This window comes from Elaeis guineensis, chromosome 1, assembly GCF_000442705.2.
Source record: "Elaeis guineensis isolate ETL-2024a chromosome 1, EG11, whole genome shotgun sequence".
Classification (NCBI taxonomy): Eukaryota; Viridiplantae; Streptophyta; class Magnoliopsida; order Arecales; family Arecaceae; genus Elaeis; species Elaeis guineensis.
The window spans coordinates 13,093,962-13,112,017 of record NC_025993.2 but is presented as its reverse complement, the minus strand read 5'-3'; the positions used below and the strand labels follow the sequence as shown (position 1 = coordinate 13,112,017).

Genomic DNA, 18,056 nt, shown 5'->3' with positions numbered 1-18,056 from the left:
TTCAAGTCTAACTTTATAACAAATTATCTTCACTCTATTAGGCTTGACTTGATAAAGCTCAAACATAAACACATATATATTATATGATGTTAAATTATATATTATAGATAATGAACTACTTGATCATGGCTTTAATTTTTTTTCTTTGAGAAAAAGATTAAGGTTGTAACCAACATATTTTTTTTGTTTTTAGAATCAATTAGCTGTGACTTGCTTGAACCAAGTCTTGGATAAAGCTTGAATCAAATTATAATTTAAGTTCAAATAAAGCTTGAATCAAATTATAATTTAAGTTCAAACCAAGCTTGATTTGAGCTTTTATTTCTTTTAGCTCGATTTTTGACAATCAAACCTAACACTTAGGCTTGTATTCAATATGTTTTGAATTAAGTTCGATTCAAGCTCGAAACAATGATAAAAAAATTAGGCTTGATCTTCTAGTTCTAACTTAAAATTAGTTTCAAGCTGGTCGGATCCAAATTTGTCAATCTCAACGTGATTAGACCCCTTGTAGGCTTTATAGAATCCTTTCAAAACTAATTTCGACACGTCAACCATCGGTAGAATGAAACAATTGTTTAGCAAAATCTCTAGAAAGCCCTATGATCTCTGAGGCTCTCACATGTACAAAAATCATATGGGGCGGGCACTATAAAATATTATATAGGGCAAGCTTCATAGTTTGTCACATTTCTCTCAATACTAATCCTAAAAAATAAGCCTAAAAATCAAAAGATTTTTTCTACTAATGGAGTTATTAGTCTCGTGAATAAGACATCCTTTTTGTTCCTCATTTTTAGCATATACTCTTTAGCGATATATACTATATAATCATATAATACATACTAAATGTATAGCCAAGTGATACATACTATAAGCTTTTTTGATATCAGTGTTGTTAAAAGCCCTAGGCGCATCTAGGCACTAAGGTCCCTGGAGTCAAGGTGCAAGGCATAGGCGTGTGCCTAAGAGAAGTCAGGCGTCAAAAATAAAAAAATAGAGAACTAGCTATAGACAAAAATTCTAACAAGTAAAAACTAGCACCCTGTTATTAAAAAGTAAAAACTGAAAAAGGTCTAGATATAAGCGAAAAATCCAGCATATTAAATCTATCTTTAACCCAAAAATAATCAAATAAATGCTTTCTAAATTTTGAAGCTCTCCCTTTGACAGATATTTTCACACTAATTAACTCTAGCGTGATAAGTAGGCTCATAAGCTCTAGAAGCTTCAGCAACAAGATCCCATGTGAAACCATCATCACCATTACTAAATACCTATTCTTGTTCATCATTCCCATCTGTATGAACTCGCTTTATTCTTCCAGCCAACCACTCATTACAATCATCAATATCTCTCAATGATATAAGGTCAATATGATTTCATCTACTATATCAATGCATCAATGCTTGATTATACTTGACAAACACCAGATCAAATCATTCAAATATTGTTGAGCAAGCCTATTCCTTCTTTTGGTGTGGAGCTACAAAGATTGAAACAAAACATAATAATTAGAATAGTTTGCACTTTGCAAATTGCAATTCCTGAAATCATCTATTAATTTAGGACAAACTTGTGAGAATACACTTTAATTTCTTTCACAATCGAAAGAATTACAAGTGAGACTAAGAATGTTTATAGTAAATTTTTGCAAGTTTGGAGTTGAAGACCCATAAGAAAGCCACCAGTCAACTGTTGGTTGAAAGAAGTGCTAAATTAAGTTTTGAAATACAAAAATAAGAGTAAATTAGTAAAATATGAAAAAAAAAATAGTACTATAGTATGTAATAATCCATGTAGATTGAGTCTTTCTATGTCTGGTAACCAAATTTGATCCAAAAATACCTTTCGCTTCTTAATATTTGTCTAACTGTGTACTAATCTTATCTTGAACATTATGGCTTGGAACTATCTTTTCTGCACATTTAATTATGCCTCCCACCACCTCTTCATCTTGCAGAATGTTTGGTTTTGAACAAAAAAAAATTCTGGATTCAAGTAATGTCCAATGGCATGCAGGGGATGATAAAGTTGACAATCCTATCATTCATCAATGATTTCGAAGACATCTTTATACTGTTGTTTATTATCATTAAAAGACTTAACAATTGCCTCTTTAGTCTTATCCATAGCCTCGTAAATGTATCTCATGGCTGGTCTAATTTTTCCATCCGTCAATCGAAGCACTTTAACCAAAAGAACAGAAAACTTAAGGCTCATACGGATAGTATTCCAAAACGAAGACATCGAAACAATAGTAACAGCTTTCTTGATTGCTTGTTCCTTTGCCCACTTAGTTCTTATCCATTGTTCAAAAAAAGCATCTTTCTCAAGATTTTATTTTGTGCATATTGCTGCTGCTCCTCTTTGGCCGGATCAAAGTGGCAGAAGCGGCTGACGTAACTGGCCTGGATGGTTATGATCAAGGGCCGCACATCGTCGGGGTAGGCAGAAGTCAGTCAGACCCGAGCGCATACAAAGAAAGCCTAACCATCGGAGAATAAGATAGAGGTTCTCCAATGGTAGACCCTCCAACAGTTAAGTTAGTGGCAATCAAAGAGGGAGAACATCAGAAGAGGAAGAAAATGATGAGAACGAGAGTCCCCCATTGAGAAGAAGAAAGAATCTCCTTGTTTTTCCCTTTCTCTCTCTCTTTTATAAGAGAAAGCCTGTCAAGTGGTTGGCACCTATCAGTGTCAGGATCGTGGCTGTTAGAGCCATCATGATGGATGGCGTCGGAGTCAAAGTAGTGATTATCAGAGCCAGAAAAATAGGTGTCAGCAGGCTGCCACGGGATTTGCTACCCATGTCTAGAGGGATCGTGGTTCTGCACGTCAGAATGCCGATCTAGTGAGATTCGCACGCCTAATGTTCTCGAGAGCATCCAATCTAAGGGACAGTTTGTAGGGAGCCACGGTGGAAGTAATATGTGTTTGTTGAAAATCCAACGATGTGGACATCACCGCATTACCAAGCTCATGTGGTGATCGACTAAGTATCGATGTCTGTGACACTGTTCGGGCACATGATGTTGTTCAAATCATGTACTTTGAACCGTCAGGTTATGATACTACGCATCTGTCACACCTTCAAAAATTGAACACATCGATAGAGGACCAAATATGGTATAATACATAATGATGGAAGAGTGAGGAAGGCAGTTGCAAACCTTATGATAGCTTGCCTCAACCACTCTCTTCATCCTGTGAATTCTCTCATCATCTTAACAATGTCTACTCTGCTGTACAAAATTCTAGTCAAGAAGATTGCATTCTTTATATTCTATGAATTGCTAGTATCTTACCAATATCCTCCAGTATCAAGTCAAACAGTCAATATAATGCCCAGCACATGGTGTCCAATATAAATATTGGTGCTTTGCTTCCAACAATCTTTCTAATTGAATTAAAAAAATAATATATAGTCATTATATCTAAAAAGCAGTAAAGTTCAAAAATAAAATTTAAATTCTAAACAACTAAGATTGTTACTTATAGCAACATAACTAGCAGCATTGTTAATCATCACTTGGATCATATTTGCTTCCCCAACTTCCTCTATGACATCATCAATTAATTTAAATAGAATATCTATATTCTTCAAAAAATCAGGATCATCAATGGATTTTAGGAAAACCAACCTTCTTGAAGAATTAATTGAAAAGTTTATTATATCCTTTTTAGAAACCTCATCCTTCCAACCGTCCAATATGACAGGGCTACCATATTTTTTCCATTCTTCCTTATGAGCTTTCAATACATTCTTAATAGATTTTAAGTTTTTTTTCAGTAGAGGTACTCTCACCTTATGATCACTAGGAGGCTTTAAACTAGGACTATTTTATCCAATTGTTTCAATTGCCACAGCAAAACTTAAAATGTTGACTGCATTAAAAGGTATCCCAGTATCATACATCTTTCTAGTAATTTCCGTACAAGCTTTTTCCCTCGCTCCCTTTTGGCAAAGCTAATTAATAATTACATGCATTAGTTTGCCTTCCTATTTTTAACAACTGTCTATGCATTAGGAGTGAAGTATAGATCCATAGGTCCATTTTGTCTTGGTTTCTTTGGCTTTAAAATCGTGTGGAATTGAGAACTTCCACCTTCAATAGGCTTTTTGCCTTTTTCACATGAACCAACCATTTAAATTTTGACTTCTTCAACTTCATCATCTCCACAATCCTCTATTGCATCAAAATCTAGTAATACATCATACTGCTTCTTTCCCTCTTTCTTCTTTGACATGTACTCTTTAATTTCATAGCGAACATAACTTGGACATTTTTGGCATTGCTTGGTATTTTTATACCCCCTTATAATATGTTGTTTGGCTCCGCAAATACCTCCTTTAGTAGTTTTCTCATGGAAGTTAAAAATCAAATCATTTTTACATTTTCCCATAGGGTCTGCTAAGTGAACATCTTCCATGCATGATCCTTCTTCGATTGACCATCATAAGAATGTATTATACTCTGGAAAAATAAAAGAACATTCATACTATCAATATATTACAACATACACTGTATAACGTACAGTTAATGTATAGTTGTACAAGACTAAATATGCTTTATTTTCTATATAGAAGAACAAAGAATAGTTTTAGGAGGATGAGAAGAAGAAGAGTTTAGAAGGGATGGACTTATATGCTCTATTTTCTAGATGTAAAACAAGAAAATGTTTAATGCTATTTTCACAGTTTAATGTTGTTTTCACTATAGCAGAATGGAGAATAGCATAATAAGAAGAAAAAGAAGAAGGAGAAGAAGAAGAATAACAAGAAGAATAAAAGGTTAGATAGTAGACTAATGTGCTCTGTTATGCACTATTTTCTGACCATAAAATAAAGCATAACAGAGCATGTCAGAAGAAGAAGAAAAATAAGAAGAAAAAAGAAGAGAATGAGTAGGAGGACCAGACGAGAGGTGACTTACATGGTATTAGGTAATGAGGTCAGATGGAGATGCTTCTTAGGCGATGAGATGAGATGGAGTCTCAAGGAGATGGTTCAGCTTCTGCCTTCTAATTATTTTAGGCGATTCCAAAAGCCTCACGTAGGTTTTTAAAGTCCGTTTGACTTTCAAAGATATCTTTCTAATCTCTATTTACTGTAATTGATATTTTTTATGCACTATAACTGATCTTTCTTATCTTTTAAAAACTAAAAATTAATACTTACTAGAATTTTATGGCTCTTGGGCACCTCTGAACAATGTAGAGGCATGCGCTTAAGGTGCCTAGGCTGCACTTGAGGGCTATCACCTCACCTAGAGGGTACAGAGGCGACAGCCCTTGCACCTAGCACCTTTTGTGCTTAAGGCAGATCTTTAATAACACTATTTGATAAATATCCAGTAATGACCCAATATATACCTATAGCTAAATTGATAAATAGTTCATTGAACTCAGTATTTATCAAAACACAATATATGACTAGTTGATACACACCTAGCAAAATATTCATCTAATGTTCTATACACACCTCTAGATAAAACTTTACATAGCTTTCAGAATATAGTACTCTTTAATATACATCACATGAATAAATGATATATACTAGATGGCTTACTGATATATACCGTAAGCTTTTTTGATACACCCAATAAGAATCCAATTTATATCTATAGATAAATTGATATATAATTTATTGAACTTAGTATCTACCAGTACATAGTATATGATCAATTGATACATGCCTAGCAAAATATTCATATGACATCCTAATATATGGGGATGCTTGGTTGAGGTAATTAAAGTCTGAAATGAAAATTGAAATGGATGACTCTCATTCCCACTGCTTGGTTGGGAGAAATTCTATTCTGATTTTCATTTCAAAGAAGAATGAAAATGATCCATTCCTTCCATAATCGAATCCAGACTCACCCCAATGGAGTCCAAATCTCATTCCAGTGGAATGAGATAAAAAAAAAAATCATCCATCCAACTCTCGCTCCCCCACGATAATCCTTCAGCATACACCCTTCGTCCCCCAGCGTGCTGAACACCCTGAGCAATTCCTTCATCGAGATCTAGCCATTGCCATTGGCGTCAAAGATAGCGAAGGCCTCCTGGAGCTTCGCCCCTGCTGGTGGCCCGAAGGCTGTTCCAATCACATCGAACTCCTCTGAGCTGATGCACCCATCATCGTCGCGATCGACCTCTGCCATCATCAATGCTACCTCCACCTCGATGGGTGCATCGATGCTGCCAAGACAACGGAGGATGGCTTCCAGCTTGTGCGGCGTGATCTTGCCATCGCCGTCATGGTCAAAGATGGTGAAGAGGTCAGAGATGGACGAGGAGGTGGGGGAGGGGAGCCAGAGGTCATGGGATCCGAAGGAAGAAGGAGTCTTGCTGCCAGAGAGGGGAGGATGGAGCGAGGGGTGGACCGCAGGTGGGAGGAGGTGGAGTCTTTGGACGAGGAGGTGGCGGGGGAGGCAAAAGAGGCATCACTACGAGAGATCGAATGGCTTTTTTTTTTTAAAGGAAGAAGTGGTGGGGGAGTGAGCTTCGAGAAAGCTTCATACGAGGATTTTCTAGGCAGACTTTTTTAAACAAAAATTTAAAGATATTATTATTATGTTTAATTTTTATTTAATATTAATTTTTAAAATAATTAATTTTTAAAAAAAATAATTAAAAAAAAATAAAAAATTAAGTTGACTTCGATTCCTATCTTTGTATGAACCAAGCAACAATAATGAAAATCATCCATTCCGATTTCGATTCCAATCACGAACTAAATGCTTCAGGGGATTAGGCTATTCTGATTTTAATTCCATTCCATTCCGATTCCCCTTTCAATTTTAATTTCGATCACGAATCAAGCACCCCCTATATCTTTAGATAAAATGATATACAGTCTGATATCCCAATATACATCTCTAGATAAAATGATATGTAGCTTCTATGAACTTTTAGATGTAAAGATTTTAAAAAAGAAGAGAGATTTAAAAGAGGAGAAAGAGACTAGAAAAAGATCTCATGGATAGGAGAGATGATGCATAGAATTTGGAAAAGCAGAAAGAAACTCGAAAGAAAAACCTTATAGGTAGGAGAAATTGCTTGATAAGGAAGATAATGGATGGAGAGACTTGATGAGGAAGAAGGAAGATATAGATGATTGTGAAGGATCTCTTTTAGATATGCATTTTATTTTTTTTTATTATTTTAATTATAAAACTAACAGACTTCATTAGTAGAAAAAATCCAATCCCTATTTGACTTTTAGGTTTCCTCTTTAAGATATAAAAAAAGAAAATATGGCATGAAACTAAGCCCACTCCATATGACAGCTAGGGCTAGAAATGGGTCGGGCCATACCCCAACCAGAGCCTGACCCAAAATTTTTTTCAGGCTTCAGGTCAGGCTTAAGCTTAAAAATTTTTGGAAAACTCAAGCCTAAGCTCTAGCTGAGCCCAGACCCAAGCCTTGCCTGAATCCAATTGGGCTAGTCCAAAAAAAAAAAATTACTGTGATACACTACGTATAGTGGATCCCCTCCACTGTTGTTGACACTCCTCTCCCCTACCACGACTCCGTTGTTGCTCCAATCGCTCCCTCACCATCTACTTCATTGCTGTCGAACACTCACCCTCCATGTACTCTCTTTGAAAAGATCATGAAAAAAAACTCAAGAATCAATTAGATCCAAATTAAAGAAAAAAAAATCAAGAATCAATATTTTGAAAAAAAATCAAGAAAAAAATAAAGATTTAAGAAACTAACTAATCCAGAAGCCCTCCATGGCAGCTGCCTTGCTTCACACTTAGAAATGAGGAGGAAAAAAAGAACAAGTCTCCTTCATGGATGGAAATCTTATTATTCCCGTAAGGGGTAGAAGAGGGTGAAGAAGTGGTGGTGATCTGAAAATAAAAATAAATAACAGAGAAGAGGAAGAAATCCCTTTGCTTTTTAATCCCCCACCCACTTTTCTCGCTTGCTCTCTACCTTGATTTTTATTCCCACTAGCTTCTTATCATATCCCATTTCCTCTCTCCCCAATTTATGGCTAAAAGCAATGTATGAGGAATATATATATAATATTTAAGTGATAGACTGAATCGTGGCTGTCGTTTGGCATGGATCGCTCCCTCTTTGGCCTCAAAAATGGCAAGTGTCAGGTTCTATAGACAGAGATAGTGGGGCCCGTACTCAGGCTTAAGGTTGACTGTCTGCAACATCTAGTTTAAACATTAGAAATCGATCAGACGGTTGAGATTACTCAGGATCATCTGATTTCAATTGGGCTTAATATCGGGCTTTGAATGGGCTCATATTTGGGCTGGGCTCGGCCGAGCCAAAGATATATTTGAGCCTAAAGCAAAAAATAAATGAACTCTAAATCTTAGCTCAAATTCAATCCAAATTTTTTCAGGCTAAACTCATAGCCCGATCAAAAATCAACCCGATTTTGATGTGCCTCGAGCTAGCCTGCACCTTAATCAACACATGAATTGATACATTAAACACATTCAAAACATCATCAATTAAGTTGTACTAGTTTGAATTTGATGTTTCCCAACTTATTTTGCAGGAAATTACAAGATGGGTTCAATTAGCATCAATTTGGTCTAATCCAGCTTGAACCCAAGTGCACTCAGGAGCCATAAAGGAGATTTAAGGGCTTCCATTAAAATGCCACAACTAATGGTGGAGATCTAGGTGCCTAAGATAAAGATCCAGGACAAAAAAAAGATCAGTGGTTGAGAAAAAAATCAATGAAGATTTAAAGGCCATCGATCCTTGGAACACTCTTACACGGATTCATAAAGAAATCAAAGGCTATGAACCAAGCTTACTTTCATCCAAGGGTCTACAGTCATGGCGCCAAGAGGGAAGCTTTAACACAAGGTATTCATGAAAAAACCAAAGGTGAACACACCTTAAAGACTAAGGGTCCAGATTAGAAGATCATCTTTCATACGGATCTAAGTGTGAATGCAATTAACGGAGGAGAACCAACCAAACAAGCATCCAAGGGCTGACATTGATGGCCCCTAGCATGGAGCTTAAATAGAAGAATTTGAGGGAGAATTAAAGAAGAATTCAGATTCTAACAAACTTGAAAATTCTTTAATGAAGCAAATATGGTAATTCATCAAGGATCAATCCAATGGATAAGATCTTTTGCTTCCACATCCAAGGAACCTTAATCCTTTCGCCATAACCCTTATAACCCTAATCCCACATCTATTTAAAGCTCCTTGGCTGCCATATAAGGGAGATAAGCTTCTCCACGTCCAAGTCCCAAGTTTCGATGTCCATAGCTTCAAAGCCCCTCCATGCCGACCTTTTCCACTTCAAAACCCGAGCTGGCCCTAGGACCTTTTCCTCCTCCAAAAACCTAGCCATCCAAACCCTTGCTCCTTCCCCTCAAAACCCTAGAAATCCTGCATCCAAAGCCTTAGGAAAATCAAATGCCCAAGTCTCCCTTCTACACTTCCTTCAACCTTTCTTTTTTCATAGAAATTCAGCAAGCCTACTTCCTCTTCCATCTTCCAAACCAATCAACCCTAAGCCCTCTTCTCTCCATAAAACCTCTCCTCCTACTCTTGATCCCTTTTACAAGCTATTAAAAGGAAGTCCTCAGAATTTCAGGATGAAAGATTCGGTGAGAAGCATCTCCATAGTCGGCTAGTCGTCACTCTTAGAAAATCACTGTAACTTATCTAAACAATGCTCTTTTTTAAATCTTTGTATTACCTTTTTAGTATGCAATAAATATTTACCTTTCATGCTTTATATCTTTTGTCTTAGTTCTACTTTGCATAAATAAGAATTTTATTCTAGAATAATTTCTGACCCTTGGATGAGCCATGATTTACAAGTACGGTTCATGCTCTTGGATAGATTATCTTTAGGTAAAATTTCTTCTATCATTATATCTAAATAATTTTGACTAGTCTATACTTTTGGGGACAGGCCGTGATCCAAGAATACGGATCGTGCTCTCTAAGATAGGTTGTATCTTTATTGATTAGATACCAATCCAAGATATGTTAAGAAGGGTACTAACTATCTAAAAAGAAAGCAGTTAAGATTCTGATAATTCATCTTCATATTTGAAACCAAACGTTATTTAGTTCTTTATTTACTTGCTCTTTGTCTAATAGTCTCTTAATTAATTAAGCTTTTATTCATCTTCAATTAAAATTGAAATCACTCAATTACAACTAAACACGATCTTTGCGAAATAATCTCGACTCACGCTATCTACATGATAGTGAGTTAAATCTTTATTTTTGAACGTCTACGACAGTGATCAAATTTTAGTACCACTATAGAGATTGTATTTTAATTACTTAAATTTATTTAAAAAAAAAAAAAAAAAGTCGTACACTGACAACTCATAAGCTATTTAAGAGATTGAGACCTAACTACAAAACCTAACAAGTGAAGCCAACTAATTTAATTTTGATTGTGTGTCAACTAACTTGGACATCTTGATCTTCTATATAGCATCTTCATAAAACATGTTAAGGGCATAACCCACTAACCAAGAAAAGCTAGAGATTTCATCACCCTTCCTTGATCCAAAAATCACAACTTTCATAGTGCATGACCTAAATCTTAACTTAAAATAATTATTTGTTGACCCCTAAGGACTGTCGAGCTCAATAGGATAAAAAATCCTAAGAGTTAGATCGGATTAGGATTTCATTTTGATTGGTGTCTAAAAAAGTAGTTCAAAAATATGATCTTGAAAAAAATGATTATTTAATTAGTTTCATTCACTTATCTGTCAATTTAATTGGTGTGTAAAAAAAGCAACAGAGAGACCCCCACCAATCCTACACTTACCTAGTCAGTTGAGTGGCCAGTCCTTTACTTGGATGCTCAAAAAATGATCTTGAAATAGTTAGGAGCTATCTAGATCTACGACAACCCTTAGCTAGGATTGATTATATAACTGATTGCTAACTCACAAACATTAAATCTAATAAAACTTCTCTCATCTATTTCTTAGATTTAGGATTTTGTAGATTCTTATCTTTAGAATTTCTTTCATCCTTTTTTTATCCAAAAAAAATCTATAAAAATTGAAATTTTCTATGTTTGCTTTAAGGTATAATTGTAGGGTTTATGCTTGGGCACCGTTCATTACGATGCGAGATTCAACCCTAGATCCTGAAATTGAAAAAATCTTTAAAACCAACAAACCTAGAAATATGGATTGAAATCAAAAAAATGATCACCTAGACAGTTGAAGGATACTTTACTCCTTCCACATATACCTACTCTCCTTGCATTCAAATGCCTCCAGTCGAGGCAATTCAATGAAATCAAGTCTAGTGTCATCCAAATCTCTAATCATTTTATGACTTGCAAATAAGGATCCATACAAATACCTTAATGAATTTTAGAAATCAGCTCTACAGTTAAAATCCAAAATTTCTCCGACGATGCTCTCAGGTTGAAATTATTCTCTTTTCATTGAAAGACAAAGCCAATATTAGCTGAACTCCTTAGATACAGTAATAATTCAACTTGGGATCAACTTCAAATGGAATCCTTCAAAAATACTTTCAATAAGAAAAACTAATCAAATAAGAAAAGCAATAACTAATTTTTTCAATTGATGAAGATGTTCATAGACCTGAAGAGTTAAAAGAATTAATTAGGATGTGTCTTCACCATGCTGTACCCAAATGAAATTGATCCAGTACTTCTATGATGGCCTGTCAAAGAAGCGCCAATAAATAATTGATGCATCCTGTGGTGGAACCTTTATGTTGAAAAACGAGCATGAAACCTAACAGCTTTTTAAAACATTGAGTAAAATTTACTGCACCATATATCTACTGTCAGGAGAGACCCTCTCATGTCCGGACCTAAACAGGGTGAAATTTATGAAATTAATAGTTCAATAGACATCTATAGTAGAGTGAATGGATTATCTCAAAAATTGGATAGATTACTGCAAATGATATCCACCAGCACCCCAATCGCATCTATGATCAGGTTTGCCATACCGGCCCAATCGATCGTATGGGCAACTAAGCCGAACTGCAGCTACCAATCTGGTTCGGACCTTTTTCAGAAAACATGGGTCCCGACTGAACCGATCAGTGGGGTCCTGGATCAAAACCGATCGGTTCGGTCTAGTATGCTGTAAGAACTGCCCAAATCGGGTGGTCAGGTCATACGACTCGATTTCAATGTACCGATAGTGCCATGTGGGGGTGGGGCCATCATATCGAGAGGAAGCTTTAGCTTCCCCTTCCTGCCTTCTGAGACCTCTGACTTTTGAACCTGAGCTCAATCTTTGCGAAAACAAACGAGAGGAAAAAAAATTTTAGAGCCCGTGGATGCGAGAAATTTATCACAAACATATTGAGAAGATGACAAAGATTGACGGATAGTAAGATAATCTATCATTCTCTCACTAATTTTTTTTAATGTTTGATCGAAAATGACAACAAATACAAAATTAAGAAGAAATCATGCCAAAATTTATGATTTGGATATGATTTCATTATATATGTAGATCTTTAAATGATCTACATATTGATATAAAAATCATAATTTTTGTAATTATTTTAAAAAATAATATATTTTTAAAAAAAATTTAAAAATAAAATTTGAAAAATAACTTAAAATCATATTATTAAATTATTGTGCTTTGTTAATCTTGTAGAGATGAATAAGAAAAAAATATAGAGCATGATATGGCCAAGAGCATGGTGAGATACTCTCGACTCACCATCATTGAAGATACAAATGGTGTAACACAGAGTTCAAGGGAGGAGGGGTGGTTAGATTGAAGCAGCATTTGGCTAGTGGTTACAGTAATGTATCCATATATCAAAATATCAATAGAAGGTATGTCAGTTGATGAAGAAATGCTTTACTAATTTTAAAGCATAAAAAAAAAAAGCAAAATAGCAAAGATAGAGGTGGACCATCGAGCCACAGAGCCATCTTCCTATCATTCTAGAGAGTCAGAGAGGCTTTCACTCTGAATGATGAGGAGCACAGATTGAGATTGTTATTCAGACGAGTCTGGATGATCAGTACCGACTGGAGAAATAGCCAAATATAGGAGTAATTAACCATCATGCTATGAATCAGGGTCGACTCTATGACCCCTAAAAAAATCAGAGTTCAGAAGGACCACCTCAATCAGAGAGATCGACAGTAGAGGCAGGCATGGTATTTTGTCTATGTTGGGTCTTTTGAAATTGGAGGAGATCTTCTAGAGACATGCCGACAGGACCATCATTCATAATTTCGATATACATGCTTTTCTAGTAAGGATTCAAAGTAGCAGAGGATTACAGCATATTGAAAAAGGATAAGAAAAGGATAAAAAAAGGATATGTGGCAAGCTATTAGATCATAATTTTATTTCAGCTATATTCTAGCACATACAGTAGACAATACTTACTATCAATATCTATCATTTTAGCTATATAGGCTACTGGTCGAAGTTGGATCCTCCAGCACCTAAGAACATCTATAGTCAGCTTCTTGATATAACAACAAGAGCTACAAAGATGGATTGCTTCTTACAAGAATAAATAGTCTGCATACAGACTTACGATGATGTGATGGTTGATCGATCCTCCCAGATGGAGCATCATTAATTCTTGAATATTATGATAGAAAAATAATTTTCACAAGTCAATAGATGCTTTAGATAAAATGCACGACAGTGCATACATCCTTGAACTAATGGGGAGGCGATTGACTCAATAGGAGAGCAGAATGTTGTGCAGATCATCACAAATAATGGATCGTAATATAAGGCCGCTGGAGAGTTACTGATGGAGCAACGATCGCATATTTATTAGACCCCATATGCTGCATATTGTATTGATTTTATATTGATGATATTGGAAAGCTCATAGAGTGCAGTAGACAGTAGACACAGCCTAGATTATTACTAGATTCATTTATAATTATACATGAATTCTATCATTGATGCGGACATATACTAAGGAGAGATCTTGAGACCGGATGTCACCAGATTTGCTACGAACTACATAGCACTTGATAGCCTTTTAAAGAAAGAAAGCTACTTACATCAAATGTTTGTTGGTGCCAAGTGGCAAGAGAGCAGATATGTGAGGATCGGCATTGAAAAAAATCATGTGAAAAACTTGGTGACTAATCAGTCATTTTGACAACGGACTGATAAGATAGTGAAGGTTATCAAGTCATTATATGAGATGCTTCACGCTATGGACAGGAGAGTTACCTTTAGATGGTATTTAGATCATATGATAGAGAGGACAAAGAAATAGATCAGTGAGATAGATCCAAAATATATCCAAAATATATCAACATCATCGAGCGCTGCTGGATAACTAGATGGGGAGGATTGCATCTAATCGTAAGCATGAATGAAAATTTTCACTAAAAATTTTTCAGCTTTTGTACTTGTATGTGTATTTAATTATTTATGGATTTATCAGTAGCTTACTATTTGAATCGAGATTCTAGTATACCACACCTAGATAGATATAGATAGTGAGCTTCTCACTGCTCTCCATAATGTGATATATAAGATAGTGCTCGATTTGAAAACTGCATCTATGTGCCCGCAAGAGGTATTTAGGTTACCTAATCGAGCATTTAACTAAATTCAATCTATAATCAAAACATATTTATTAACTTAAAAATATATTTTTCATAGACAAAATAATTAGAGAGGGGATGGATAGTTTGGAATCGCATCTGCTGTCGTAAGCAAAAGAAGATGAATCTAGTAAATTACATACCAATAATGAGAAGACTTTTTTGACATTACATGTCTAGAGATATCATAAAATCTGATATATAATTTACATAATATTTTATAGTTGAATGATGGATTCATTTTGGATAGTTCATAGATAATTTGAAAGCTGTAGCAATCTGCATTCCTTTCCACACGGTCTCCTTAGTGTTGTAGTGTAATGGTTGCTTTTACCATTATCTACAGCAAACAGAGAAACCATCTGACACAGAAGTACCTCAACGATCTTATATATATTCATTATAATTTGAGGTTGAGGCTAAAGTATATCCAAAAAGAGATGTACCTGAAGTATGCAGATCCGACATTAGATGATTATGATGATGAGGATGACGATCTGATGATCGGATGGCTTATAGGGCAGCAGCAGAGCTGGAGCTTGATGAGCCAAGATCCCCTCCATGACTAGCTGGTGTGGTAGTTAGAGAGATCAGGATAACTCCAAGGCAATGGGCAGAAAGAAATATACCTCATAAGGTTCCAACTGATTGACCACAGTCTCAAAGATCACAGAGAGATTATTCATCATATGACTCGATGTTCAAGACATCCTCGTAGATATTTGAGTGAGAAATATTTAGATAAGGCCAGTCAACAACAACACATCCATCCTCCAAAACACAGAAAACTTAGTGATAAAGGGGCACAAGGAGAGGAAAAAAAGATAGTTGCATGTGCACCACTCTCGAGAGTGTAGAAGCTATTTGGCTTAGATTTGGAGATCAAGAAGAGTGATGATGGTACTAATAGTTATGGATCTAATGATCAGAGAGGGACTGAAGGACAGGAGATCACTATTTATGAGATACAGTCAAAGGATGGTATTCGATTCATTGATGAGTCCCAGTTTACATATGCCATACAAAATAGGGATCATGATAAAAGAGTCAATAGAGATCGCGATAGTTGATTTCATATAGATGATGGACTCCTAGAGGTCGTCTAGTACATGATACAGCTGCAGATGATCTTGCATATGGGATAGGATCTATGGATGTATGTGGATCATTCTCGCATTATGGATCCTATTACCTGTAGCCACCTAATGATCCACATAGATATGGTGCATCTGAGATATCGTCTTCTAGTGATTATTATCCTATACAATTCGAAGCATCTTACGGATCAGATTTTGCTACCAATATATTTGGATGAGCTCTTTCACAGCCATACCATCATCACGAGGATATCTTTCAGAGTCAGAGTTTGAGTAAGAGATCCGTGATATCTTATAATCCAGAGATGATACCTTATGAGATGAATATTTAGGATTACAGTGCTACTTGGTTAGAGGGATGGACTAATATTTCTTCAAAATAAGTCGGTGATCCAAATATCTATGAGTGTCACAGACACTCGACGAGATATTAGATGCAGAGCAGATCTTGAGGTTAGTATGTCATTCTTTGTGCTTTATATTTTAAAAATTTAGATATATTTTAATATATATTTATGTATTTTTTTTAAAATTTTAGGATGATAGAATTGTAATATAATGTAAAAAATATGTATTTGGATCAAAATTTTCTGTACCGTATCGAACTCAAAAACTGAACTTAAATATGTAAATAAATATATAATATAATATAATTTTGAGATGATAATCATGATATTAACTTAAAAATTAAAAAATTATATCGATACTGAACTGAAATATCGGAGCGTACCATGTGTCGGTACGGTAAGGTATCGGTACCATACCATATCGATCTGACATCGATACGGATATCGATACAGCAATCTTTACCTATGATAGAAGTTAGTTCCATATATTCGAGTCCTACACATACTGTTTATGATTGTCCTGTTGCATCCCAATTCTCTGAGTTTATACATGAATAAGTGAACCAAACATAAACTTAGAATAATTATAGACTAGGACACAACCCTTACTCAAATACCTATAATCTAGGCTGAAGAGATTACCTAAGTTTTTCATTTAAACCCCAACCTGTGGTTAACCTGGCTATTTACAGATCCAATTTTCAAGAGTCATAATATTGGAGCCCATCCTATCCTCAGCACCAAAATGTTCCTCAACCTTCTCCTAGTAACCATAGTTCAATCTTTGAGGAGAAGGTGTTAAAAATCTTAGAGAGACTGAAAGTTAACACCCAAACCCTCCACTCCACACTCAATCGATACCGAAGCTAGAGATCCAAATAGGTCAATTAGCTACTGCCTTCGGTAGGAGGGAAGAGAGAAAACTACTCAGTCAACCCAAGATTAATCTTAGAGGTCAATATAGGGCTGAAAATTTTAATGCTCCTGAAACTATCCCTAAATAAGCCAAATCTATCATGATTCTTAGGAATGGTAAGGTTATAGAGCAACCAAGTGAAATCAAAAAGACCAAAACCAATGAGAAGTTGACTGAATCTGAACCATCCAAGGATAAGAAGGACCTTAAGGCAAGAGATGAACCAACATCATTAGCACCACCTTAATTACCTAGAGCTCCATTTTCAATTGCATTAGAATCCCCTGCGCCATTCAATAAAAAGGGTAAACTAGATAAAATGTTAGAACTATTCAAACAAGTCCAAATCAATCTCTCCTTTTTAGATGCAATAAAATAGGTCCTCTATACTAAGTTTTTGAAAGATTTGTGCACACAAAAATAAAAATGTTGAACATAAAATCTAAACAAAGTTGCCTTACTAAACAGGCTAGTTCAGTCTTCTAACATGCTACCTTGCCTAAACTTAAGGATCCAAGTGCCCCTATCATTTTTCGTGTCATAAGGAATCCACATATTGAGAAAGCTCTATTGGATCTGGGGGTTAGTGTGCACCTTTTGCCTAGTTTAGTATATAATTTTTTTGAATTTGGTGAGTTAAAATCTACTTCGATAACTTTGTAATTAGCTGATAGATCTATTAAAATATCACGTGAAATGATTGAGGATGTCTTAGTAAGATAGAGGAGTTCTTACTTTTGATTGACTTTCTGATCTTAGATATGGAGCATTTTGGCAATTCACAATAAATTTCCATAATTTAGGATAATCCTTCCTAGCTACAACCAAAGCATGTATTAATTGTAGGACTGGAGTCATGGATGTCTCATTTAAGAATAAAAAGCTGAGATTAAATGTATTTCATGCTCCTCACGGATCTCAAAGCAATACTGTTATGAAGTAGAAGAGATAATAGAGGAAGCTACCTCTAAAAGTATTTCTCAGATCCAGTGCATACACATTGGGATCCTTTTAGAGTGGACGTTTTGACCTAGATGGGTATATTGAAAATATAAACACATTATTAGAGCCATCCAATTTTAGCATCACTCTCCCATAGGTCAATAAATAT

General features: G+C 35.5%; 2 pseudogenes; both read right to left on the bottom strand.

Annotated features, from left to right (window-relative positions):
• Positions 1–4,414: 4,414 nt before the first annotated feature.
• LOC140855685 (probable calcium-binding protein CML35) lies at positions 4,415–7,603 on the bottom strand (annotated as a pseudogene).
• Positions 7,604–7,729: 126 nt separating this feature from the next.
• LOC140855684 (probable calcium-binding protein CML35) overlaps positions 7,730–18,056 on the bottom strand; it is a 26,321-nt pseudogene continuing 15,994 nt past the window's right edge.